The sequence below is a fragment of the Pan troglodytes genome, chromosome 1 (genome assembly GCF_028858775.2).
Source record: "Pan troglodytes isolate AG18354 chromosome 1, NHGRI_mPanTro3-v2.0_pri, whole genome shotgun sequence".
Lineage (NCBI taxonomy): Eukaryota > Metazoa > Chordata > Mammalia > Primates > Hominidae > Pan > Pan troglodytes.
In genome coordinates this window covers 228,997,313-229,022,039 of record NC_072398.2, presented here as the reverse complement: position 1 = coordinate 229,022,039, position 24,727 = coordinate 228,997,313, and the positions used below count along the sequence as shown (strand labels likewise).

Sequence of the window (24,727 nt, the reverse complement as noted above, 5' to 3'; positions counted from 1 at the left end):
TCGGCCTCGGCCTCCCGTGACCTCTGACCCCTCTTGGTGCGAACAAGACCGGGCGTTTCGCCGCCGACGCGAAGGGGCTGTCTGTGCGCGGCGTTGCGGGCCCTCCGCGCGTGGGGTGTGCGTGTGCGTGTTCGGGTTCGGTTCTGTGTGTGCACCGCGGGCCTGCTCAGAGTCGGGACCACGGGGCTGCGTGTGGGCCGCCAGGTCAGGCCCTCGCCCAGGATGGGCCCTAAGCTGGAGCGAGAAAGGGGAAACCGGCCGCGCTGACGCCGGGGCCTTCGCTGCAAGCGAGAGGCGGACTCGGCGCACCCGCGCGGCCCTGGAAACTTCCGAGAGGCCCCAGCTCTCCGCCGGCTCCACCTCTGCCAGGTGGGGAAGGTGGCCCGGGACCGGGTCCGCTCAGGACCAGAACTGGTGCCTGGCAGCCATCTGGCCAGGAGGCCGGAGAGCCGGGCCCAGCGGGAGCGCCGAGCGCTGGCTTCCTTTTCCCGAGAGTCTTTAGTGAGGAAAAACCCCATGAGAGGTGACTGCCAGGCCTCGGCCCTCTGTCCACACTTGGCCGAGCGCTGGGAACCCCTCCTTCCAGGCTCCACAGCTGGGACCGCTTGTCCCAGGCCCCCCAAGGTGGCTGAGGCAGGTTCAGGATCACACTGCCTGCCCTGAGCAAGGCAGGATCCGCTGAAGAATTGCACTTCATCAGGCGATATTTTAAGCAGATGTGAACTTCCCCGGGGACCATAGTCCATTACCCGAGTCAGAGGCGGTAGGGCCAGCACTCCAGCCAGCAGGTCCTCCCCTCCCCACAATGCTGACCAGGTCAGGGGACTGTGGGGTGGGGCAGGGGCAAGGTCATGGTTACCAGGTTGGTATTCAGGCTGGGCACAGAACAGCAACCAGGCCAGTGGAGGTGACCCCATGACCCAGCATTTCGGGGGCCACCGCCGAGTGTGCATCTGGAGGTGTAATTTCGTTTGTGTTTCCCTGGAGACCCCACTCCAAGCCTCAGTTCAGGTGGGTTACTCCTCTGGGTTGGGTCTTGTGAAGGGCCGAATGGTGGCGGCTCCGGGGGTGACCCGGGCTTCCAGCTGAGCTTTCCAAGGACAGAGGTGGCCACTGGGGCACCCAAGCCGGGGCTGTGGCTCAGCTGATGGGAAACCTACAGCCTCCTCCACCTGAGCCTGGGGGCCAGGAACAGAGTGAGGACAGTTCAGGGACAGGGTCCCCCCTACTGAAGCCAGGGCGGTAGGGCCGGTGGGGTAGGGGCTGCTGCAGCCCCACATTTACAAACTCAATGCTTAACAAAAGCTTATTGTTTCCAGGGCTGTTGTGAGCCAGGTGGGCAAGTGGGGGGTTAGCACCACCAAGGTGCCCTCTGGATCACCATCGCCCTCATAGCACAGCTGGGGGCCTCTGTGCAGGAGGAGGATGTGCCAGTCGGCACCCCCATCAGAGCTGCTCCTTGAGGCCTGATCCCCACCTAGGTGGCAGACCCCATGTCCTAGATGCCACATACCCCAGGGCTGGGGGAGTGTCCTCTCCACAAGTCCCATCTAGCCCCTGGGGTGGGGGAGCTGCAGCCCCCACTAGATGGGGACTGTGTGTGTCTTGCTCGTGTTTGAGGGTGATGCGTGTGGAAGGTGTGCTGGAGACAGGGTAGAGGTAAGCGGGGCTGGAGGCCCAGTTCACAGCCTCCTTCCTTCTTCGTAGAAACAGGCCAGGCTGGCTGGGCCCTCCCTTCTCCCACCCTCCCTGGGGAAGTTGGCCCCTTCCACCAGTCCCCTCCCCAGAGCCAGGACGGCAGCCTTCCCTCTGAAGGCCGGTTAGGGCAGCAGCGCCAGGACGTCCGGCGGGAATCCAGCGTCTTGCCCCGCTTCGGACGAAAACACAGAGGCTGCGGTGGAGGGGTGGAGTGCGGGGCTGGCCGCCAGGGCTTGGTGCCCCACGGCAGTGGACTGTGTGTCACCCACAGGCCCCCTCCCTCTGCCCCTGGCTGCACAGGTGTGCCATGGCTCGGAAGCTGGCAGGAGGGGCTTGCCAAGCTGGCTTGTGGAGCAACTGCTGGGTGGGCTCCTTGGGGACAGGCACCGGCCATGCCTGGCTCGCCAACCACCAGACGCCCACTCGGGGGGTCCTCCTTGTCCTGTGAGCGGCTCTTCCAGAGCAGGTGCCGGCCCGACATCCTGGCCCCTCCTGGCCCCGAGGCTTCCTCGGCTCCCAAGTCCTCCTGTAGGCAGTGCGCAGGGCAGGGGACCAGGTCTGCCATTTCTGCCGGGAGGCTGGGTGAAGGGGACCCGGCAGCCAGGGGCTCCCCCCACCAGGCCCCTCAGGGGAGGTGAGGCTGGTGGCAGCTCGCTGGGCCGCTGTGGGCCCGATTAGCCCCCTGTTTTATTCAATTAGGAGGCAATTAGGGATCCTTGGGGGGCTTGGGCTGGTAATTAAGGTGATGTATAATTAGAGTTTCAACAAAAATTATCCGGGATTAAAAATCTTTTGAATAATTTCGTTTAAAATTTTCAAATAGCGTTAAATACAATTTATCAGGTTTTGAATCAAACCCGTGTAACGAGTCTTGGAAGCTGCAGCTCCCGTCGCCGGCGCGGGAGGACCAGGAGCAGCTCCGGCGACTTCCCCGTGCGGGAAGGAAACTTCGCGAGCGAAGCCAGCTGGCTGGGGCCTCGCCGCGGTGCAGCGGCGGCCGCGGGCTCAGAATCGAGCCGCCGAGGGCTGCAGACGCCGTGGGCCGGGTCGGGGAGCGGGGCCTGGGGGACCCCGGGCCGGCCGGTGGTCTCGGCCGACTTCCCACTCCCCGCGCACAAAGTCGCGGCCAACTACCCCGGAGCAGCGCCCGCGTCCACACCGCGCAGCCTGGCGCCCCGACCCTGGCCCAGCGGGAGCGGCGCTCTCCCCTTCTAGAGCCCCAGCTTGGACCCCGGGGTCCCCTCCTCCTAGTCTCCCTTGCGGAGGAGGGCGGCCTCCGCGTCCCCAACCGCCGACCCTCGACCTCGTGCGGGACACCGTGGGCGCCAGGCCCCCCGCTTGCCTGGGTTCCCTGCGACATCCCGACCCGCGCCCCGAGAGACGCGGGAGCGCGCGCCGCCTGGGTTTAAGTAGGGGCTGTAGGGGGAGGGAAGACGGTGCAGAGAAACCGAGGCAGAGGGTGGGGGTCCGGCTTTCGAGGGTAGACCCGCCTGCCCAGTCTGATCCGCAGCCCCGGCCCCTGCCGGCAACCTCGGGAGACGGGCCGGGCTCCCTAGTGCACTTGGGGGACAGGACACCTCCTCCCTTCACTGACCCTGGAAAGACAGAGTGCAGACGAGCAGGCACCACTTTTGGGAGTGAGAAACCCCAGACGCAGAGAGGTGGAGGAACTCTTGGGAGGGCACACAGCAGATTGAGGCTCCAGTGAAATGCAGTGGAGTGAAGACCTCCAGGGCTTCTTATGTAGCATTCCCCTCCCCCACAGAGCACCACAGGCTGCCGTTAATTCCATAGGGTTTTTTCTGTGTGTGTGTGTGTGTGTGTGTGTGCGCGCGTGTCAGGGTTTAAGCATTTTCTCAAGGCCAATGCTCAACTTGTAGCAGGTCTGTTCTTAAAAAGCAGGCAGGACGTCACGTGCGTCCAGCGTGTAAGTGACCTCACACCTGCAGGCTGGATTCCTGCTTTGCCGGGTCTGGACTCCCGCTGGGCTCCGTCCCCCACAGCTCCTGCCCCTTCTGTGGGTGTTCTGTCCCCAAGGGCAGGCACAGAGGAGCAGAAGCCTTGGTCGGGTGGCCTGGCCTGCACCCTCCACACTCCCTCGCTCACTGCCTTCGTCGGGAGCAAATGCAGGAGGCTCAGGTTGGCCCGGGAGGTGTAGGACCTGCCCTTTGCCACCCTTCAGATCTGGAGGGGAATAACCACCACCCCCCGCCTCCACCCACCGCCCAGCAGTCAGGGGGAGGTGGAGCTGCTGCTGTCCTGTTGGTCTGAGCTGCAGGGTGGAAGGGGCCGGCTGCTGACATCCCTGGTCCAGCCTGGCGTGGGCCACGGCTCCTGAAGTCTGGGTGTCTCCTAGGCTGCAGCCAGGGCCACAGTGGTCATCCTGGGCCAGGAGTGCTCCCAAGCTTCGGTGGGCCCAGAGCAGGGGAGGAGTGGCCTCTCCCTGGTCTGACCACTTCACTCTTGGGCTTTTGCCATCAAATCCTCCACGGTCTGGAGGTGCCTGGGCTGGCCCGCCTGGCCGGCCTAGCCTGAGACGCGGGAACAATGCCCCGAGGCCTGAAGATAGGAGTGCTGGCCGCTCCAAGATCATATTTGTTTAATAGTTAACATTTTGGGCAGAAAAGGAGGGAAGTCAGATTCTGGTGAAGGTTTTGCTTATTTTATATCCACTATAACTATTTCTGTCCACGAAAATTGGCTTAATTATATCAATGGAATGTTTCTTTTTCAATTCTGTATGCAATTAGTCCATCTTGCCGGCTGCAATTTATTTTAATAAAAAAATAAACCAGTGGTGTGTTCAGTTCCTCGTCCCCTGGGGACAAATGCGATTGGTGTGTTTAATTTCATTAACTACAATGCGGCCTACTGGAAAAATGTATAAAATCAGCTTTATACAGCTTAAACACTGGCATTTGAAACAAATCATTATTGCATTAGCTGTCACACTGGTAATTCTAGAATCTAAGGAAAAAAATATATTATGGCTGTTTTTATAACCCTTTGCAAATGCACTGTTAAAATAATTTATAATCATTTTAAAACATGGCTGGGTCCTAGTGACTATTTCATCTCCTCTGAATAAGGCTCCGCGCCGTCCCATGCGCGTTTTCCGCGCCGATGGCGGTGCCGTTTCCAAGCCTGCACACGCACCTCTCAGAGTGGAGGCCGTGGAGCCTGTGTTGAAACGAACCCGGTGAGGAGGGGTCCCTTTTTCATCCTGGCCTGAACCCCACTCGTCAGGCGGAGCAGTGAGTGCGGCGACAGGCTCATCTGCGATCCACCTCGGGCCAGAGGGGACCCCAGAGGCCAGGGCTGCAGAACCTCAGCAGCTGCTGCCCACCATCCTCCTGGGGGAGGAGGAGTCACGCACTAGGCTTGACCAGGAGTGAGCCAAGCCCCCCACGCGTGGGGTGCCCACTTCAAATGTGCAGAACCAGGAGCAGCCTCTGCTCTGCCCACCTCGAGGCCCTGCTTGGCAAAGCGGCTTTCTGAGCCTGCTGTGAGGAAACCCACCGGCCCCGCGCTCCTCTCAGGATAACAGGCTTCCCAGCACACTGTGCAGCTCCAGCCCGTGCTCTGTCAAGCGTGGGTGTGTGAAGGGGTGTGTCCAAGCACGTGTGTGTGTCCAGGTGTGCGTGTGTGTTGCGATCCACGTCTTTGCCGCAGCCCTGGCCACATCTGCACTGACTCTGCTGGATGAAGGGAGGGTGTGGGATACGTGCTCCCTGTCCGGCTGATGTGGACCTGGGGCTCTCAGAGGATCTGTTGGGGCGGGGAGACGAGGGAAGAGTTTGCTTTTCCTGCTTCTGAGATGTGTTCTGAGGAGGCTGAGTTGTGCCACGGAAGCCCTTGCTAGTGGCCGCCGGCTGGTCCCCCGCGTGGAGTGGCTCAGGGAAAGTGTCAGGGCATGCAGGAGCAGGGACACATGGGCTCAGCCTCTGTCTGCTCTCAGTATCCCCGGGCAGAAGCACTGGAGCCTGGGGCTTCTCCGAGGGTGTCTGTCTCCTTCCTCGCCCACAGGTAGTGCCAGGGGGCATTAACAGGAAGGAAAGGGCTCAGGCGGCTTAGCTGGAGGCCAGGGGCCAGGGCTGCCTTTGCATGGGTGTGCGAGGAGAGGTTTTCCAGGCTTTACCGGGGCTTCTTAGTTTATTCCCAGAAACCGGCTCGGCTTCCTTGGGCACACTAAGGACTATTCCCTGTCCCTCCTTAGCCTTCCAACTTACCTGGATGGATTTACTTAGGTTTGGTTTTCTCCTCTGACACCAAATGTATATTCTATAAGGAATTTAAACATGGGGTGATGGTGGGTGTTTTTGGGGGGGACACAGGAAACTCCACAGAGCACACATCTCAGGGTATGAAGCCCCTTCTTGCTTCTCAGAGGGGCTGGTCTGCATCTTGGCTGGCTCTCCCCAAACCTCTGGCTCTGGGGCCAGTCCCCATTGAAGTGACCCCCACAGGGCAGGTCTCCAGGCCTGCAGTTTGCTTTCTGTGTGGTGTGCTGTGGAGTTGGGAAATCAGTAGCTTTGTCTCCTTTCCCACTTTAGAAGAATAACAAAGCTGAATGTTTGGGGCGAATATGAAGTCCTGGTCCATGGGCCTCCTGGAGGCTGCTGGCGAGGTCTCCCGTGGGCCCGGGCCCTGCCCTGTGACACAAGCTCAGGAGTGTCCCACATCAGCCCCAGAAACCCAGGCTCTGTTCACCCCAACTCTGCATCGTGTGTGTGTCCCACTCTCCCAGGGTCCCCAGCCCCACGCTGGCCTGGGCTGGCCCCCTCCCTCACTGCTGCTGGACTCTCCCCTTTGTGAAACCGGGTAAAGGTGAGGACGCTTTGGAGAATAAAAGTGAGTTTGAACTTGGTTGAAGTGCTGCGATGTGTGCACTCGTGTGAACCTGTTCCTCCAGCAGGGGTGTCTGCACAGAAGGACCTGGAAGGTCCACCAGGGTGTTTAGTAGGTGCTTTTTCCTGGAATTTGGGGTCCTGGAGCCAGGCTGGGGTGCTTTACAATGTCTCCTCCAATCAGCCAGGCAGTCAGATGGGGAGTTTTGTTTTTATCTCCTTGGCCTGTTTGGAAAGCTGATTGGTCAGTCCTCAGCCTCAGCCTTTGTGGGTGTTGTGTGGGGTGGGTGTGCAGGCCGCAGGTCACAGGCCAGGCCCCGTGCGTGGACCACCAGCACTGTATCGTTGCTGTAGGCAGGGCCCGGGCCACATCATAAAGCCAAACCACACGGGGGTCTCCCCTAGCCTGCAGCAGGAGAACCACTTTGACCCCTGCCTTAGAGCTCAGCCCTGAAATAAAACATGCAATGATTATTAGCTGCTCATTTCAAACTAGGAGGCACAGGTGCCAGAATCTGTTCTGGCCCCTGCCACATGCAGTGGATGCCTCCCCTACTGCCTCCCCACACTCAGCCTCCCTGGGTCTCCTCCGTACTTGCCTCTGTCCTGGGGTGGAAACAGCTGTTGGCACGTGCCACTTTTTTTCTTATCAGAGGCCTCCTAGTTCTTGCAGGGGGCTGGGGGCTTCTGCAAGTTCCATTCCCATCCGTCCGCTCATCTTCCCCTGTGTCAATCATGGTGTGGTGGGATTCCCGTGTGCCGGGCTCCGAGACCTGCATGTCAGGGGGCAGAGGACCTCTCCAGCTGCAGGATGCATGCTAGGGGCCCACCTGGAGGGAGACAGGGTCCCCGAGCTCTGGGTGGTACAGGCTGCCTCCCGCTGTGGCGAGTCGGGGCTCAGCAGCTCCACACAGACTCTGTGTCCTCACTGGGGAGTGGTCCCTCGCTTGGGGGTCTGGACCATGGTGTCTAAGATGGCAGGAAAGCCAAAATCCGACCAACAGCTCACCCCAACCCCTGCCGCCCTAGACACGAGGCTCAGGGCCTCCTCTCTGCACTGGCGCAGAGGTGCCTGTTCCCAGCCCTGTTTCACATTCGAAAGGCCCAGAAGAGAGGGAGGGAGGCTGCCAGAGAGGAGGGTTATGTAATTTTCTTTGCTGCTGTGAGCCTCTGTCTCTCTCTTTTTAATTCGGTAGTTCAAATAAAATTCGTTTCTCTAGTACCTGTGGCAGGCAGGACACTGCCAACGTTTTAGCGGAGGGAGGAAATGACGGGGTGCATACGTGAGGAACGGGCTCTGAATGTGACCGGGAGCTCTTGCCCGTGACATGGTTGAATCCCTGTATCTGATCCAGACCTGGCAGCCGGTATTACAGCAACTATGGATTTCCATAATAGACTCCACCATGGCTCCCGTAGCTGGGTCTCCCAGGGAAAGGGGAACGCATTGAAAAATGCCCAGACATTTCTCTCTGCCCAATGGGCTGTAACAGCCTCGTCAGAGAGGCTGGTCATATCAGTCCGTAAAACATTTAAACAAAGACCAAAAATGACGCTCGCCGGAGGAGCCCAAACGGTGACCGCAGGGTGGCTGCGGTGCTCCCCCGGGCAAACAGGAAGTTGGCGTGACTGTCTCCGACGGCTCCGGGCATTAATCCTCATTTTACTCCCTGCTGCCCACCGCCTCCCTGGTGGAGCCGCGTCCCGGAATCTCCGCCGCTGCCCGGGCCTGTTTGGCCTCAGACTGTGCTCCCGAGTGAAGGCCGTGATGGGGAGGAGAGGTCTCGGCTATGTCAGCATCTCTCGGCAGTGGTGGCCTGAGAGCCCCTTCCAGCCCCTTCCAGCCCCACATCAGAGGGGCTACTGTCATCCCTGTCCCACGCGCTGCCCGGCTGGCCCAGCCCCTGTGTGTGCACAGGGCTCCTTCGTGCCGCCCTGCTGGCCCAGCCCCTGTGTGTGCACAGGGTTCCTTCGGGGTGCGGTTGCAGGGCTGTCAGGGGGACTGTCCCAAGGTCCCTGGGTCCCTTTCGGAGGCAAGCCTGTAATGCAGACAGTGTCTATTGACTTGGTGAAAATACTGCTGCCTTAGGCAGCAGCAAGCCGCATGGAGCGGCCTGGCCCCAGGGACGTGCCACAGGAGCTGGCTTCCTGGGAGATTTCTGGCCTTCCTTGCAAATCACCCGCAGGCTCTTATTCCTGGAAAAGCCGATGCGTTTCTGAACTACTTGAAAACCAGAGGGTGTTTTCTTGGCCAGAGCTGAGACTGCTCCAGGGAGAAGTGGCCCCTCACATACCCCTTCATCTGGCTGGCATGTTGAGATTGTCTCCAGGGAGTGTGCGGACGTGTGTGTGCTCTGTGTCTGTGTACAACACACACACCTGCAGGCAAGCGTGCTTCTGAGGTTGGCCTGAGAGGGCCCGCCAAGCTACTCTGTTTTTGTTGATCAGCAACATCACACACTTCTCTGCCCTCTTGTGCCTTGAAAGAGCCACTTGCCTTGGCTGCACCCCGGTCCTTAGCCCTCCGTGGCGCCAGAGTTGGTTGCCTCAGTAGCGCGTGCCCACCCGGCCCAAAGCCGTTCTGCAGCTGGTCACTGTGGGAGAAGAGACCGGAAAAGTTCAAAGGTGGAGAGGCGGCAGCGATCTGGAGCACTTTTCCGCACGCTGTAACCCCTGAGAAGAAACAAAGAGGAAACGAGGCTGTTTAGATAATCCCGGGCCCTGGTGCTTGCATTTAGAAAAATTAGGCCCTCTTGAAAAATTACAGAATTATGCTGCCAGTGTCAGGTTCCCAGATAATGATGTGTCTGTGTGTGAAAATATTAAATTGCAATAACACGCCGTGCGAGTGCCTCTCTGAATGGGGTATTCAGTTCCCAGCCCAGGCTGAGCGTACAGCGAGTGACTGACAGAATACAAATGGTGCCACGAAGCACCGGGGATTTACGGCCGACCCGTGCTTTCTGATCGGTTTCTCTACCCCGGCCCATCCAGCCATCCTTTTCTTTAATGAAACAGCCCGACAATGTGGCTAATTATTTATTTATCACATTGGCAGGAGGAAAAGCTATCAGAGACAGATCAATTCTTCCCTGGAAGTGATTTGGCATGACTTTAAAAATAAGATCTACTAAGATATGCTGGGTGGTGTCCTCTGAAACCCCAAATTTTGTTTCATCAACTCGGCTGACAATCCATTTTGCAAAAACAGGAGGCCCGGGCCCCTAAGCCTGCAGCCTGAGAAAAAGCAAACTTGAGCAAAGCCAGCTTGCTCTCCCCCTCGGACCGGGCAACTGCTCCTGGATTTCTGTTCCGAGGAACATGTTGGGCGGCTTCTTCCGGGCCGGGGAAATCTGAGCAGCCACAGGCGAATCTGGGACGATGGCAGATTGTTAATATCTCAGAGCCCCAGAGACTCGGCGTCTCCGACCGTGAGCCCACATGAGCAGCAGAACCGCGGCCCGAGCACCCAACGCTTCCCGGAGAGCTTGTGTGCCTGAGAGTGTGTGTGTGTAGAGGGGGTGGCGGGGCGGGTGGGGGGGTCTGCACATTCCGCCGAGTGTCCTCATGAACAAAAGGCCTAAAAAAGAGCAGAGAGTAAGGGAGCTCAGAGAATCGGGGGGCAGATAGCGTAGCCACGAGGGGCTCTCTGGTTTCATGGCTGGGAATCCGAACCGCAGGGCAGAGGCCCCGGAGTCTTAACTTTCCCTCCGTCGAAGGTGTTAGTCTTACCTTCCCGAGGTTAGATAAAGCCGCTAAAAGCTGCTGTTTGTTATTGAATCTCATCTGCTAATTACGGCGGCGGGACTTGGGTTCGAGGCCCCTCGCGGCTGCACCCCGAGTCCCCCGTGCTGGCACCTGATAAGGGGTCATTCTGTGCTCTTTCCAGAGGGTTTTAGGTTGCGTCCGCTCCTGACAGGTGACCCTTGTTCAAAGGGAACGGGGGGCTGGTGGCCACGGTGGGCGTGAGAGGCCCATTCCTGCAGCCTGGCCCGGCCGGCCCCTGGAGAGCCCCCTCCTTGTCCCACCAGACCGAGCTGTGGCCGTGTGAGGAGCAGGGCTGAGGTGGGGAGAACGCCGACTTGCATTTTCTGACAGTCCCCAGCTCTCTCTCTGCAGAGTATAGGCTACTGCTTGGCATGACCTACAGGGATGGCGGCGGCCAGGGTTGGTCTTCCTTCTGTGAGCACGGGGGGTGAGCAGTGGGCAGCTCCAGGAAGCCTTGCTGTGGACTGGGCAGGACAGCTGGACCTCCTGGCCACACAGCCGCTTCCCACCCCTGGGTGTCGGTCACTAGAGAGTGGGTAGAGCCTGGCCACAGGGCATGTGGGAGGCCCCCATGGAAGGCCCGTGTTGGGGGACCTTCCATGGGCAGCAGGGCAGCAAGGGAGACCACCTCCTTGCTGCCCTGACTAAACACCAGCTTTGCAAAAGCAAGACCCTGCCATCCCTAGCTCCCCTCACAGACCCAGAGGCAGAGGCCTTCAGGGCCAGCAGGCAGGATGGGCAGATGAAGCCACGGTGCGCCAAGGCAGCGGCGAAGCCCCCGTGAGCACCAACCCAAGCCTTGCACCCCTGACATGTGGAGGCTTCTGAAATTCCCTTGACGCCTCAAATCGAACACCGCCAGCCTCCAGCCTCAGAGATGGCACCTGGCTTTCACTTCCCAAATGAACTGAAGCTCCACCACGTTAGATGACCTTGGACCAAACCACGGGAACTTGATGGGCAGGAGGCTGGCCCGGGGGCCCTGGTGTGACCAGGAAGGTGGGAGGCCCCCGCGGCCAGGCCTTCTGCGGTCAGGTCCTGTGCAGTCAGGCCCTGTGTGGTCTTCCTTGAGGGGAAGTTTTCTGTTCCTTGGGTTCTGCAGGAGCAGGCAGGAGGCCCTGTGGGTCCAGGAGGGCGCCTCGGGGTCTGCCTGGCCAATGTCAGAGGGGTAACGGCCCACCTGCAACTGGACTCAGCTGTGGCCACAGGATGGGGACAGGAGAGTGGCCACACGTAGGAAACCCGGGGTGAGGGACCTCAGCCTGCAGGGTCTGGGGACCTATCCAAGGAGACCCTGAGCTGGGCTGAGTGGGGTTCAGAGATGGGGTTCCGGGGAAACCTCCCTCACCCCAGTCAGAGCTGAGGCTGGGGGTGCAGCTCCGAGGGTCACTCCTGGACTCCCTTGCTGGCATCCATGCCTCGGCTGGGTCAGGACAGAGCCGGGGTCGGGGGCCAATGCCCAGCAACCCCCTCCCCCAGGATCTGGAGCTGGACCTGGGGGGCTGGAGGCACCCTCTTGCCGCAGCAAGGAGATGTGGGGGTGCACTTCATCTCAGCTGCCCCAGGGCTGAGCTCAGCTTTGCCCGCTTTGTGCGGAGTCCAGCGAGGGGGCCTGGGGGACAGGCGAGATTGGAAAGCGATGGGGCCGGCACCTGGGTGCTGCGTGGGAGCAAGTGCCTGTGGCCCCTGGGTCTGTGGCCGCTGCCTTCGCTTTCCCCTCATCTAGGACAGGATGCTCGGCCCTCCTGACACTTCTGGGACAGATGAAACACAGAGGAAGAGGTGGGGGCGCTGGAGATCGAGCCCCCCTGCTGGGACAGTGCACCCGGAACGCTCGCCTGTGGCTCTGATTATTGCTATTGTTGTCCTTAGGATCCAGGCAGTCAGGAGCTATTTTGGGGTTTCTGGAACTTTCATTGGCCAAAGACAGGCTTGTGTGTGTGAGAGCAGAGCCGGGCAGGCTCCTCTGGATGAGGCCTCCAGATTAAACGTCTCGTCCGAGATCACTGGATGAACGCAGTGGCAATGGCTGGGAGACGCAGGGGTCGGGTCTCCTGGCTGCGCCCCACCAAGCAGCAACCTGGCGGCTGGGTCCCGGAACTGCACATCCCTCCCCATCACAGCCCTGTCCTGGAGTGGGTGGCGCGCTCATTTCAAGGCAGTGCGGCCATCTGGGCTGGGCCTGGCGCTGGCGGGGCCTGCTGTGTGCCGGGCGGGCAGATCGTCCTGGGGCTGACCTGGAAGCTGTGCTGCGTTTATGGCCCAGGGAGACACCTTTCTAGGGTTGGGGGTTTCACCCACAGCCTGGGCTTCTTCATCATTTCTGTGAAGAGGCGAACCAAGGAATGTCACCAGCCTGCTGCAGAGGGGTGCCCTGCAGGTCAGGACACACAGCGCCTGCTCCGGAGGGGAGGCGGGTGTCAGCTCCATGCTGGGTGGGGAGGGTGGGTGCCGGAGCTGGATCCTGCCCTCGGGGGTTTCCTGTTAGTTTTGTTCCAGGGGGTTGGGGGTGTTGTTTATCAGAGGGGCAGTTTCCACAGCTGAGAGGGGAAGAGCTGTTCCTCCTCACCCCACCATTATCCACCTGACCTTCCGACTGCTGGGATTGTATCTGTGATGTCATTGAGGGGACACCCTTTGGACTTGCCCAGGGAACTGCAGGAGAGAGGGGCTTCACCGTAATCAGCGCATGGTGCCCACACACGCATGGAGCACGTGGTTGACACAAATGTGACTCCATGAGCCGGACTGGCTTTACCGTGGAGACTTATGCAGAGATCAGATCAGGAGACCCTGTTCGCGAGAGAAGAGAACAGGACCCTTGTTTGGAGAGATGTCCCTGGGTCTTGGCAGCCCCACACGCTTGTGGAGAGAGCGAGAGGAGAGGTGGCTGGGGACGACCCAATCCCAGCGCTGCTGTGGGCTCCCTGGAGGAGAAAGGGCCTTGGTGTCTGCTGGGCCAGAATGCAGGCCTTTCACTCCTCTCCTTGCCTGGGACTGCGGTCCTGGCGGGCCCTGGGGCGTCTGGGGGCCTGTACCCCTCGGGTGGGGCAGGTTGGGCTGGAGACCCCTGGATCTGGTGTCAGGCAGACCCAGAGGCAGGGCACAGGGGCCGCCTCTGGCCCTTTCAAAGGGACATTCGATCTGAAGCATGGGGCCCAGTAAGAAGACTCCAGGGAACACAGTGCTGATGGGGCCGAAAGCGCTCAGCGGCCGGAGAGAGCCTCTCCACAGTCCGTGCTCTGGCACGAGGCCCTTTGTGGGATTATCTGCCCCCCTGGGAGGCACGGAATGCTGGGGGTGAGGGGCCACAGCAATATTGAGCTCGCATGGGCCCCCGATAAAGCGGCTGCTTGCTGCAGTTGCTCTGTCGCCGAAATTCGAGGTGCAGCCCCAGAATGGAGGCCGCTGTCCCTGGACACTTGAGCCAGGGAGGCACCGTCCATTCTGCACTTGTCCTTGAGAATTTGAGTCGAGGCCACATCTGCCAGCGCTTATACCTAGGGCTCCCACCCGCTTCAAAAAACAAAGTGGGGCAGAAAAACGTCCAGAGAGGCCCAGGCAGCATCTTCCCTTCCAGCCTCACTGTTCTCGGGCGTCCCCCTTGGATCACAAACGCTGAGCCCTGCAGGCTGTCGGGGGGCAGGCCAGGGAAGTGATTCTTTGGGCCAGTAGCTCCCGGGTGCACACCTGGGGCTGGAGTTGCACAGCCTGTGGGTCCAGGGCGGCTGCCAGGTGGAGAGGAGCTCAGCGGCGCACCCTGCGGCAGGTGTTGCAGGCGGGCGGGTGCTGGGGGTTTGTTTCCAGCAGCTGGGATGGTTTCTGCCCAGCATCCAGCCCCTTTTCCTGCACCCCTTGGTCCCCAGCCGCACCTCTCTGTGTCAATGGACAGCCTAGGCAGCAGAATAGTTACTTCTCACTGCCCCAGGCTGGTGCCCAGGACCTACCCCGACCTAGAACGTTCGTGCAGGTGGAATCTGGACACCACCATGAGCAGAGGCAGCGCAGCCTTGGGAAGACCCGCCTGGCCAAGGCCTCTGAAGCCTGGGTGGGTGCTGGGAGGGTCTCAGAGTTTCCTAGAGCCACGGCTATGGGGGCTTCGCGTGCTGGGCTGGGATCATCCTACAGCCAAGAACCAAGGTGCGGCTGGATACCCAGCAGGACCTGGGGGACTACAGGGGCTCCGAGTCCCCTCACTGAACAAGCTGCCAACTGCTGGGACCTGACCCTGGGCAGCAGGGCCCCCAGGGCTCCCCATTCTGGCAGCGTCTGCTCTCTTGGTCTGGCTGGTAGTGGACAAGGGAAGGCTTTGGCTCAGGCCGACTTGGATTGAATCCTGGCACCCACTGTTCAAAAGCTGAGTGACCCCGGCTCCTCCTGGGCCTCTCTGAGCCCAGTGTGCCCATCTGCTGAGTGGGGTAATCCATCCTTGTGGGGCTGTGGTGTCATCAAGAACGGGTGGTCCCTTTAGGACGCCCAGCATCCTGCCCGTGTGTGTGTCCTCCTGGAGGCCACGGAAGGGCTGCACTCAGGGTGGCCGTGCCAGGTCTCTTTCTGCGGCCTGGGTTGACCTTCTGGGTCACAGGTCGGGTGGGCAGCAGGTGGCCCTCGGCCAGGACTGCCTCCTACCAGGCCTACAGGGCCCCAGATGGGCACAGCTGTGGGAGCCCCACCCAGGCCTTGTCTCCCCAGAGCTGCTTGGCGTCCAGCAGGGCGCCCAGCCCTGAGAGTTGGTGCCCCACTCACGTGGGTTCACGTTGACAGAGGGGAGGGACAGGGGCTGCACCTGACCCCATGCCCTGGTCTGGGCCATAGGCTGGGCACCTTCCTTTGGCCTAAGTCAGTCTCAGAATGCGTACACAGCTGCAGGCACACAGACCTCTGATGAAGGTCACCATGGCCTGAGGCGGCTGGATGCTGGTCTCCTGCAAGGTCCCTGTTTGTCTACACACTCCAGGTCCCCTCCTCTCAGGGCAGGACAGATGGGCAACCTGAGGTTGCTCAGGGCGAGCTCGTGAGCGCGTGAGGCCTTAAAAACCATAAGGTGCTTGCCTGGCTGTGACAGCCAGGGCGGCTGAGCCTGGCTCTGCCCTGGGCTCACCTGCTGCGACCCCCAGGCTCAGAGTCCTCTCGGCCTGCAGTTTCTGTTGCAGGCCAAGGTTCCCTGCCCCGGTCAAGTGATGCAGGGATGGGCTCTGAGTTTCTTGGTCAGGAAAGCTGCCACGGGGCTGCTACCTTCATGCCCACCCTCAGAGCCTGTGCTGGAAAACGCCCGAGGTGTCAGTGCAGTGTCCTCCCTTTGCTTCTGGCCTCCTCCCTCCGCTACTGGCCTCCTCCCTCCACTTCTGGCCTCCTCCCTCCACTTCTGGCCTTGTCATCTGGATGCTTCCTGGTCCTGTCTGGAAGCACAAGGGCTGGGAAGGGAGGCTGGGGCTCCCTTCCCCCAGCTGCAGCAGCCAGACCCAGGCCCGGCCACTGACGCCCTCCACCGGAGAGTTTTTGGGTGGAGATTTTCCCAAGTTACTCCGCTGCTTCCTTTCGGAGCTAACGAGTGGTTCTTGGCGTCGTCTGCCAGGGCTTGCTGTCTTCGTTTCTTTATTTTTTTTATGGAGCATGCCGTTAATTAGGCAAAAGATCTGCAGAAATGCGCTCGCGCCTGGAGATTTCAGTGAAAAATGAGAAGTCTCCTGAAATTTCCAGTAGTGAAGCAATTAAGCGATGGAATTCCGCAATCTAAACATGGTATCACTCACCTCCAATGAAAGTTAGAAAAAGAAAAGAAAGAGTGAAAAGGAAAAAATGGAAACAGAAAGGCTGAAGTCCAAGTGAGGGAAGTTCTCAGGCCAACAGCGACATGCTCGTAGTTCATATGGAAACGCTGCACGTGCTGCCGGCACTGTCTTCTTGGGAGCACCTGTTCCTTTGGAGGTGAAGGGTTAACGTGAGGATTCTTTCAGAAGAGGCAGCCTCACCACGTGCTGGTCAGCCCCACCCGAGACCAGCCCCACCTGAGACCAGCCCCACCTGAGACCAGCCCCACCCGAGACCAGCCCCACCGGAGACCAGCCCCACCTGAGACCAGCCCCACCTGTGACCAGCCCCACCTGAGATCAGCCCCACCTGTGACCAGCCCCACCTGAGACCAGCCCCACCTGAGACCAGCCAGGGCCTCCCACCTTCACATCCCTCTACAGCAGCAAGAGGCCTGGTAATCTTAGCACCCAGTGCACCGCAGAGCACGGGCTGAGGAACGCGAGAGCAGGTGGACAGGAGTCCTGGACGTCCCACTCTGGATCGGCCGGCAGGAAGTTGCTCCTGCCTTGGGGTCAGGTTAGGTTAGGGTCCTTCCTTGTCTGTGGCGGGCTACTCAGCCCCAAAAGAGGAAATTCACATTTTTCTCGGTCTGTTGGGGGGAGTTTTTAGATCATAGGAGGAGATTGAAACCAACTTTGATTTCCTTATCTGCAGATGCACTCTTAGTCAAAAATGCCCAACGCACCCTGTTTCCTCGGACGTGACCAAGGAATGCCGTGTCCAGATGATCAATCCAGGGATGGCCGGTGGCCTTCGCGATGGCTGGAATCACTCTTTTCAAAAATCACGTCTTGGTTGTGTCTGCCAGTACCATATCGTTTCCATTTTTACTCTTCTTTTTTTCACCACCTTGAGATGCCTTTGGACAACAAGTCTCTGGTTATTGACAAATCAATTTTCCAGGGAGGGAGGTGCGTTTCTGTTTGTGCTCTGGGGTCTGGCCTCCTGTTTGTGGTTGAGCAAAGATTACACTGCATTTCTCAGTGAGCTGTTTCCCTCCGTCCCCCGAGACACCCCTGCTCTTTGGCCTTGGTGCCGCCTTCTTCTTGCCCTCCTCATTTCACTGCTGTTTCTCTCACCTTCTAAAGTCAGCCAGCAGCCTGGTGGAGATTTATGAGGCCTAAACTTCCAACAGGATTGTCTATTTTCTACATTCTCCCTGTGCTGCTCCTTCGCCTGACCTCCGCCGCTGCTGCCGGTGCAGCTTGCACACACAGGAGTTTTGTCTGGCTGAGAAATCTCCTCGCCGAGGACGTAGGCAGGACTCTGGAGCTGTAGTTGCATTCAATCAGGGAGCTGGGGACCGGAGTCACTGGGCACAGTCTAGAAAGCAATAAAAATAATAATAATAAAAAAAACCCTCAAACCGCCTTTCCTTTCTGTTGCATTCAATCAGGGAGCTGGGGCTCAAGTCACTGAGAACAATCCAGAAACCAATAACAACCCCCCCAGCAGGCTTTCCCCCGAATACTCTTGGGAGATGCAGGGATTCTTTTATTATTATTTATTTATTTATTTATTTATTTATTTATTTATTTATTTTGAGATGGAGTCTCGCTCTGTCACTCAGGCTGGAGTGCAGTGGCGCGATCTCAGCTCACTGCAAGCTCCGCCTCCTGGGTTCAAGCCATTCTCCTGCCTCACCCTCCCGAGTAGCTGGGACTACAAGCAACTGCCACCACGCCTGGCTAATTTTTTGTATTTTTTAGTAGAGACAGGGTTTCACCGTGTTAGCCAGGATGGTCTCTATCTCCTGATCTCAGCCTCTCAGAGTGTTGGGATTACAGGCGTGAGTCACGGCGCCCAGCCATATTATTATTATTATTATATTATTTATTATTATTTATTATTTATTTATTTATTTTTTGGAGATGGGGTCTCACTCTGTCACCCAGGCTGGAGTGGAATGGCGCAATCTCACTGCAATCTCTGCCTCCCGGGTGCAAGCGATTCTTTTGCCTCAGCCTCCTGAGTAGCTGGGGTTACAGGCACATGCCACCGCACCCAGCTAATTTTTGTATTTTTAGTAGAGATGGGGTTTCACCATGTTGGCCAGGCTGGTCTTGAACTTCTGACCTCAGGTGATCCACCCACCTTGGCCTCCCAAAGTGCTGGGATTACAGGCGTGAGCCACCGTGCCAGTCCGAGATGCAGGGATTCTAATAGCTGCCTGGTACCTGGCCCCTTGTCGCCCCACCTGTCCTCAGCGGTGAGGGTGTTTTGCAGGCCTGGGCCCCTCCCACTCGACGTATGAATGGAGGTGGTGTCTGCACCAGCCCTGGCCCCTACCTGGAGAAGGGGTGTGGACCCCAAAACTCCTTGCACCCAGCTCCCTCACAATAGGGACTGCTGGTAGCCCAGACTGAGCCTCGTTTCTAAGAGATGTTGGGACCCCTGGGACCCACCCCCCACCGGGGCTGTGGCCCCGTGCAACACAGCACCATAGCTGCCTCCACCTGGCTGCACCCTCCATGGTTTGGGAACTCGGAGCTGAGGGAGGCTGTGAGAGCTGGTTCGCAGGAGACGGAAGCGGGTGGAAACTTTTCAGAGCACAGTAGCCTGTCAGCCTTCCCATGTGGGAAAAATAAACCCCCGCCAAGCATCTCCAGGCCAGAAAACCAATATTGTTTATTCGGGCCTTTCTACAATAGTGTTTCTAATTTAAACAGAAATGCCCCTGCCGGTGAGGGGCTCCCCGTGTGACTCGCTCTGGGGCAGCAGCCACTGCCGAGGAAGCACAGGGAGCCTCTGGTCTGGCATTGTCGAATTTCCCTGGTCATTGCGTCTCCTCCGGGCCGAGCCTGATCCAGGACATGCATCCCGAGGCCGGGTCTCCCACCCCCACCAGGGATGTTCCATTTGATTTAATGAAAATAGGAACACCAAGCTGGTGACTTGCTCCAACTTCCTCCGGCCGACCGACACCAGCTGCAGAGAAAGCTGCTCAGAACCACTGTGACCCAGCATCTAAAATCCACTCATTCATTCATTCATCCATTCATTCCTGCCACAGTTCCATGACTTTTTACCGGTGGCCCCCACTCTGTATCTCCCAAATTTCTAAGAAGCCCTGTTCCAGCCTCGTACTTGTTCACAGCTTCACCGGACAAATAAGATATAACCCCCACAAAGTAAACTGCCATACAAAGGCAAACAAACCCCCCAGCCAGGATGGCCCTGTGTGCTCATTCATGACATGGGGACTGGAGAAGAGAATGCCAGCAAGCTTCTTGATGCCCAGATGCACCCCGAATGCCACCACGGGGCTGGTGCCCCACAGGACATGGAGCGTCCAGACCTGGCCTGGGACTGCCCAGCAGACGGGGCTTGACACTGAGGGCTGTGACTGCTGCTTTCCCGAAGCGCTTCCATCCACTTCCAAGGGAGTCCAGCTGGGAGACTCAGGCACTGGAGCTGGTCTCCTGAGAAGCTCCACACGGCCCTGAGGCTGGGTGGGGATTGGTGGCCGCCGTTCGGCAGGCCTGGTGGAGCTCCTCTGAGCCTGTGCACACAGGCCGGGTGCCTGGCTCCCCTGAGGCCACCCATGAAACGTGGACATTCCTCAGGCAGCCAGTGGCTGTTTTCACCCAAATGGAAGCAAAGGCTGGGCTCCCTGTGCTCTCTCCAGGTGTGGGTCCCTGCTAAGAGGCAGATTGGGTGCCCACGCCCAAGGGCTTCTCACCTGACTCTGTCCCTGGGCAGACTCGGCCACACAGCCTGGCTACTCCCCAGTCTGACACCAACAGGTCACGTCAGAACCCCAAAGCCTCTGACTTTGAACTTGGCTGCACCACGGCCTGACCCCAGATTGAAAGGGGCCAGGTCTTTGCCTGGGCATTGGCCCCTGAAGCCCATGCCAGGCATCTGATTTAGGTTCCCAGAAGTAGCAGCTGACACTCCTGCAGGGTGGGGAGGCAGGACCCTCAGGCTCCGAGCCGAAAGCAGAATCTCCAGGACCTGCTTCAGAGGCACACAGGCCTGGATGCCCTTGTGTGTGATCTACGGGGAGCCACGAACGAGAAGCAGACAGCCCCCAGGGCTCCAGGGTCTGGCTCAGGAAAGTCACGTTTCTCCCCGCAGGTCTGCCCGGAGACCTCAGCTGCAAACTCTCCCTAACCCCGAGCTCTAGCTCCGGACGGGGCTTCTTCTCTAAATGCCAAGGCGCCGTGAAGAGACACAAGTGGAAAGACAGGAATGACCGCTAACAGGGAGACCAAATCCTGTCCCAAGGAGCCACCGACCAATAGCAGCTTAAACCACACAGAGCGCTTCCATCAGACGTGGCCTGGCCAAGCCAGACAGGCTCTCTGAAACCCAGGGTGTGTGGATGGGGAAACTGAGGCCTAGGGAGAGGCTGGTTTGGAGTGGAGGTCACTTGGGACGTTACCAGCACTGGACTTCACTTAAGCGGGTGCAGCCAGGCCCGCACCGAGACGACAGCATCTCTTTCATCTTCCAAGGCCCATCTTCCTGGCAAGGCCCAGGTTGGCAATGCTCAGCTTTTCAGCAGGACTCAGATCCAGGGGGAGTTCCTGAGAAGGGCGGGGGTTGGGCCGAATCCACTCCTCGTGCCGGCTCCTCTCCACGCCTGCCCCGTGCCACACTTCTCCGTGCACCCCTCATTCCCTTGGGAGAGTCTGAGGGAGGCTGGGGTCCTTGCTGCGGAGGGCACCTCTGCCCAGGCACCTCTGCTGGGCAGGGCTGCAGCTGCCTTCACTGGGCACCCATCCTTCCAGCAGCTGTGCTGTGCTCCTTCCATGATCACCCCACAGCCCTGGGGGGAGGGGATGGAGCTGTCCCTCCATAGATATACGGGTCGTGAGCTCGGGGTGTAGCCAGCTGCTCCAAGTGTACTCAGGCTGATGGAGGGGCCCCCACTTGCCCCGACTCTGTGAACCTGGAGAGAAAGGGCCTGTCCCCAGAGGGCCTCCCTCTAACGGGGGTGATGGACACTTGGCAGGTGGTCAGATGCGAGAGAATTCACATCGCAGAACCTGCCAGGAAAATCAATGGGACCGTGAGGACTGCTGGGTTTGGGAGGCCCGTGTTAGCCCCAGGACGGCTTCATGGGGAGGGGACGCAGGTCCCCATGTAGAGGATAAGATGGAGCCAGCCGTGGATAAGGGTGGACCACGCAGGATCGCAGGATGCTCCCTGGGCCCCCATGTCACGGCACTGCTGCATGGTGCTGGTGTTACCTGCTTGTAGACATGGACACCAGGCTCAGAGAGCACCACGACTGTGCCCGGGGCCCCAGGTGGTGGGTGACGTGGTATGGCTCTGCAGCAGGGCCCAACCCCAGGGGCTCAGAGAGGTGGTCCTGCAGGTAGGTGCCAGGCACAAGGGCTGCTCTTCGTGAGTCCCGAGGCAGAGGCTACTGTGTGCTCCTGAGGGTATCAGCCCCCAGGGGCAAAGGCACCCGGTCCTGCCCCACTGCTCATCCTTAAAGCCTTTTCCTCACACGTGCCCATACCCTGCAGGCACCGAGTGCCACCAGCACTTGGGTCCATGAATGGAGCAGGTCTCAGGATCGGGGCATTGTGACCATGGACATGCTGGGAGCTGTCTTTTTATTTCCGTGGCAAAATGTACTGTTTAGTTAGAAAACATCCAGCACTCACCATTTCTGGTCAGTGAGTGGGAAATGAGTGGGAGGCACACACTGCATCCCCCTCAGGCCGGCCAGGCATCCTCAGGGCTCTGGAGGGGTCTGCACAACTTCGTGCTGGATGGCGCCTGGGTGCGGGGAGCCTCCTTCCTCTGGCTGGGCACCCCCGGTCTGGGCTCTGAGCCACGAGCTGGGGGCTGATGCTCTTTGGGGTCTCCCGGCAGCTCTAGGGTGGCAACCTGGGCTGGGGTTGGGGTCAGGGGCTGTCTCAGGGAGGACATGAAGTCTCAAGGCAACATCTTAAACCCAGGGGCAAAGGGGAAGATTTGCAGCTGTGGCCCCTTTCCACGACTTTGACATAGACAGAAGTGAGAGGCAGTCAGGGCTGCTACCTCGGGCCCCTGGGTCCCCTCGGGCCCAGTGCTTCCTGCTGCAGGGACAGAGGCGGCGTCTCACCTCTGGAATCACTGTCCAACTCCTGTAAAGCCAGGAACATGGGGCCAGCCTTGGCTGACCGCCCTCAACAGTAACTTCCCTGAGCTGACCGCTTCTCCTGACCTGGCTGAGAAGTGAGAAGTGGTGAGAAGAGGAATTCTCACCCCTTCATACTGTTTTCCTCACCCAAATCTCTTGAAGGGCCCAGGCTGGCTGATGTCAGGAGAGCCCAGGCTACCCCTATTTCAGAGGTAAAGCCCAGGCTAGCCCGATGTCAGAGCAGAGCCCAGGCTAGCTCCATGCTGGGGCCTGAGCCTGGTACTGTCCAACGTTGGGATGTTTGGTAGCACTGGGGCAGTCTGCCCTCCACATTTCTGTACAGCCAGGGTGCAACATGGTCAGACTGGGGTGCAGCTGGGGCTCGGTCAGAAACCATCTGCCCATGAAGAGTCCTCTTCCAGAATTGATTGACTGTTTCTCCAGACTTTGGGGGCCCTGGAATCAAGTGGGGAACGAGAGCCCAAATGCCACAGGTTGTGTGCTCTCTGCCTCTGGGCGCCCTGGAACCCCCGGCATCTCCACTGTGTGTCTGGTCGTGAAGGCTGAGGTCGCAGTGCCTGTGGGCCTCTTAGATTGTGGGGTTCACATGAGTTCTCGGAGGCTGCATGCTGTGGTCGAGGTGAGAGGGAGGGGCAGACCCTAGGAAAGGGGTGAAAGCCGGGCAGGGAGGGACCCCTGCAGCGGAGAGTGGACAGCATGAGGCTAGCCTGCTGGAGCTCAGGGCAAACGCCCACTCCCACCTGGCTTTGGCTGAGGAATGCCCAATGTAGCCCAGCTCTGAAGCGCAGGGAAGGAGGGGGAACGTGCGGGGGTCTGTGGGGCCAGGCCTGCGCACCCCATCCCACCCGGGCGGAGAGCAGGCGAGACAAGGAAGGAGTTCCTGACAAATTTCCCTGAGCCCCGAGAATTTTTTAGAAGTTGCCACGAGTGTGTGGGCTTCTGCGATTCTGTGGTGAGGCTGCTGTGTTTCAGGAAGTGCCGAGCAGAAGTGGTGGCACCAGCCAGCAACGTGGTCTGGGGAAAGTGGTGGCTGCAGCCAGTGTGGTCTGTGGCTGCTGGTGACCCAGAAACGAACACCTGAGTGTGCAGGGCAAGAGGCGGGTGGGGCACGCAGGGCAGAGCTGGGGAGGAAAAGGGGAACTCTCGCCGCCCAGGCCTGGAGCCGCGGAGGAGACAGGTGGCTGGTGGCACGGGGGCGCACAGGCAGCAGGCACCCGCCATCCCCACCCTGCCTCCACAGCTCCCGGGTGGCTCCTAAGCACCCCTTGGGCAGCCACGGAATTGTCAGAGCAGAACGACTTAGAAGTAAATTCGAGTTAAGTGCAGCCACATCACCCTGCAGAGACGTGGGCTCCCAAGGTCAATGCTGGCCCGTGGCCCCAGCCCGTCTCAGGCCTGCTCATGCCGGACTGGCAGCTGTTAGCTTGGCATCAGGATCCGGTCATTCAGAGGGCAGTTTGGGGCACAGGAGTGCAGACATGGCTGCCCTTCTAAGCTCCCAGCAGGTTCAGAGCCAGGGCCGGGACGCTATAAAGCTTGGCTGTCACTTCCACTGGGCCCTGGAGAGCTGCGATGAGGAGGTGACTTTCATGCTGATGACCAGGAATATGTTTTGCTTATTGGTGTGAACAGACTCCTTTCACAGAACACGCAGACATTCCCTGAGCACCGGCCCAGCAAGGAGTGTCAGTGGCTGCGCCGTTCCTGCTTAAATGAGCAAGGCCCTCGGGTGCTTCCCGGCCTCCCTGGACTCCCTGCAGCCAGGGAGGTGGGGCCTTGTCCCTGCTGCGGTTGCCGAGGGACTCCGGGTGGGAAGGAGGGGGTCTGCATGAGTGCCAGGTGTGTCTTCCTTCCTGGTCTTTTCCGACGTGGATGGAGCCACACAGCCCGGAACCCTGGTGCTCGTGACCGAGACCTTCTCACAGCTGCATGGGGGAATTGCCCGTGCTGGGCGAGATGAAGCCAGCAGGAGGGGACGGCTCTGTTGCCCTGGCCTACTCCCCGGTTGGGGAGACGATGAGCCAGGCTTGTTCTGACGGGGCACTGGCCCAGGCGAGCAGCCAGGGGTCTCCCAGGGCCCTGCCCACCTGCCTGTGATGAGAAGGCCCCTCTTCAGCTCAGTGCGTGAAAAGCCAGGCTGGAGCTCCACCTCCCCAACTGCCAGTCCAAACCATGCTGGCACTTGGTGACCAGGCCTCAGCCAGCAGCCCTGCAGCGGGGTTGAGGTGGCCCAGGGCTGTCCAGGGAGGTAGCCGAGAAGAGGGCTGCGGAGAAAGTGGAGTAGCGAACAACTCAGTGTGTCTCCAGGGGTGCTGGGTGCCGCTGGGGTGCCGGATGTCATGGGCTCAGACCTACCCTCATGGGTCAGATGGACAGTGGTATCCCCCTCCTGGGGTGGGGGGCACTCCTAAGGCAGAAAACCCACAGGACCTGGAGCACAGCCCTGTGCGGCTGTGTCCCGGGGCAGCCCAAGCACTGCGTGGTGCCTCATGGGGGG

The 24,727-nt window shown here is 59.5% G+C and overlaps 1 protein-coding gene across 5 annotated transcripts in view; it reads left to right on the top strand.

Annotated features, from left to right (window-relative positions):
- The window catches only part of PRDM16 (PR/SET domain 16), a 375,795-nt gene that overhangs the window by 1,695 nt on the left and 349,373 nt on the right, over positions 1-24,727 (top strand). The gene's annotated exons all lie outside the window — the stretch shown is intronic.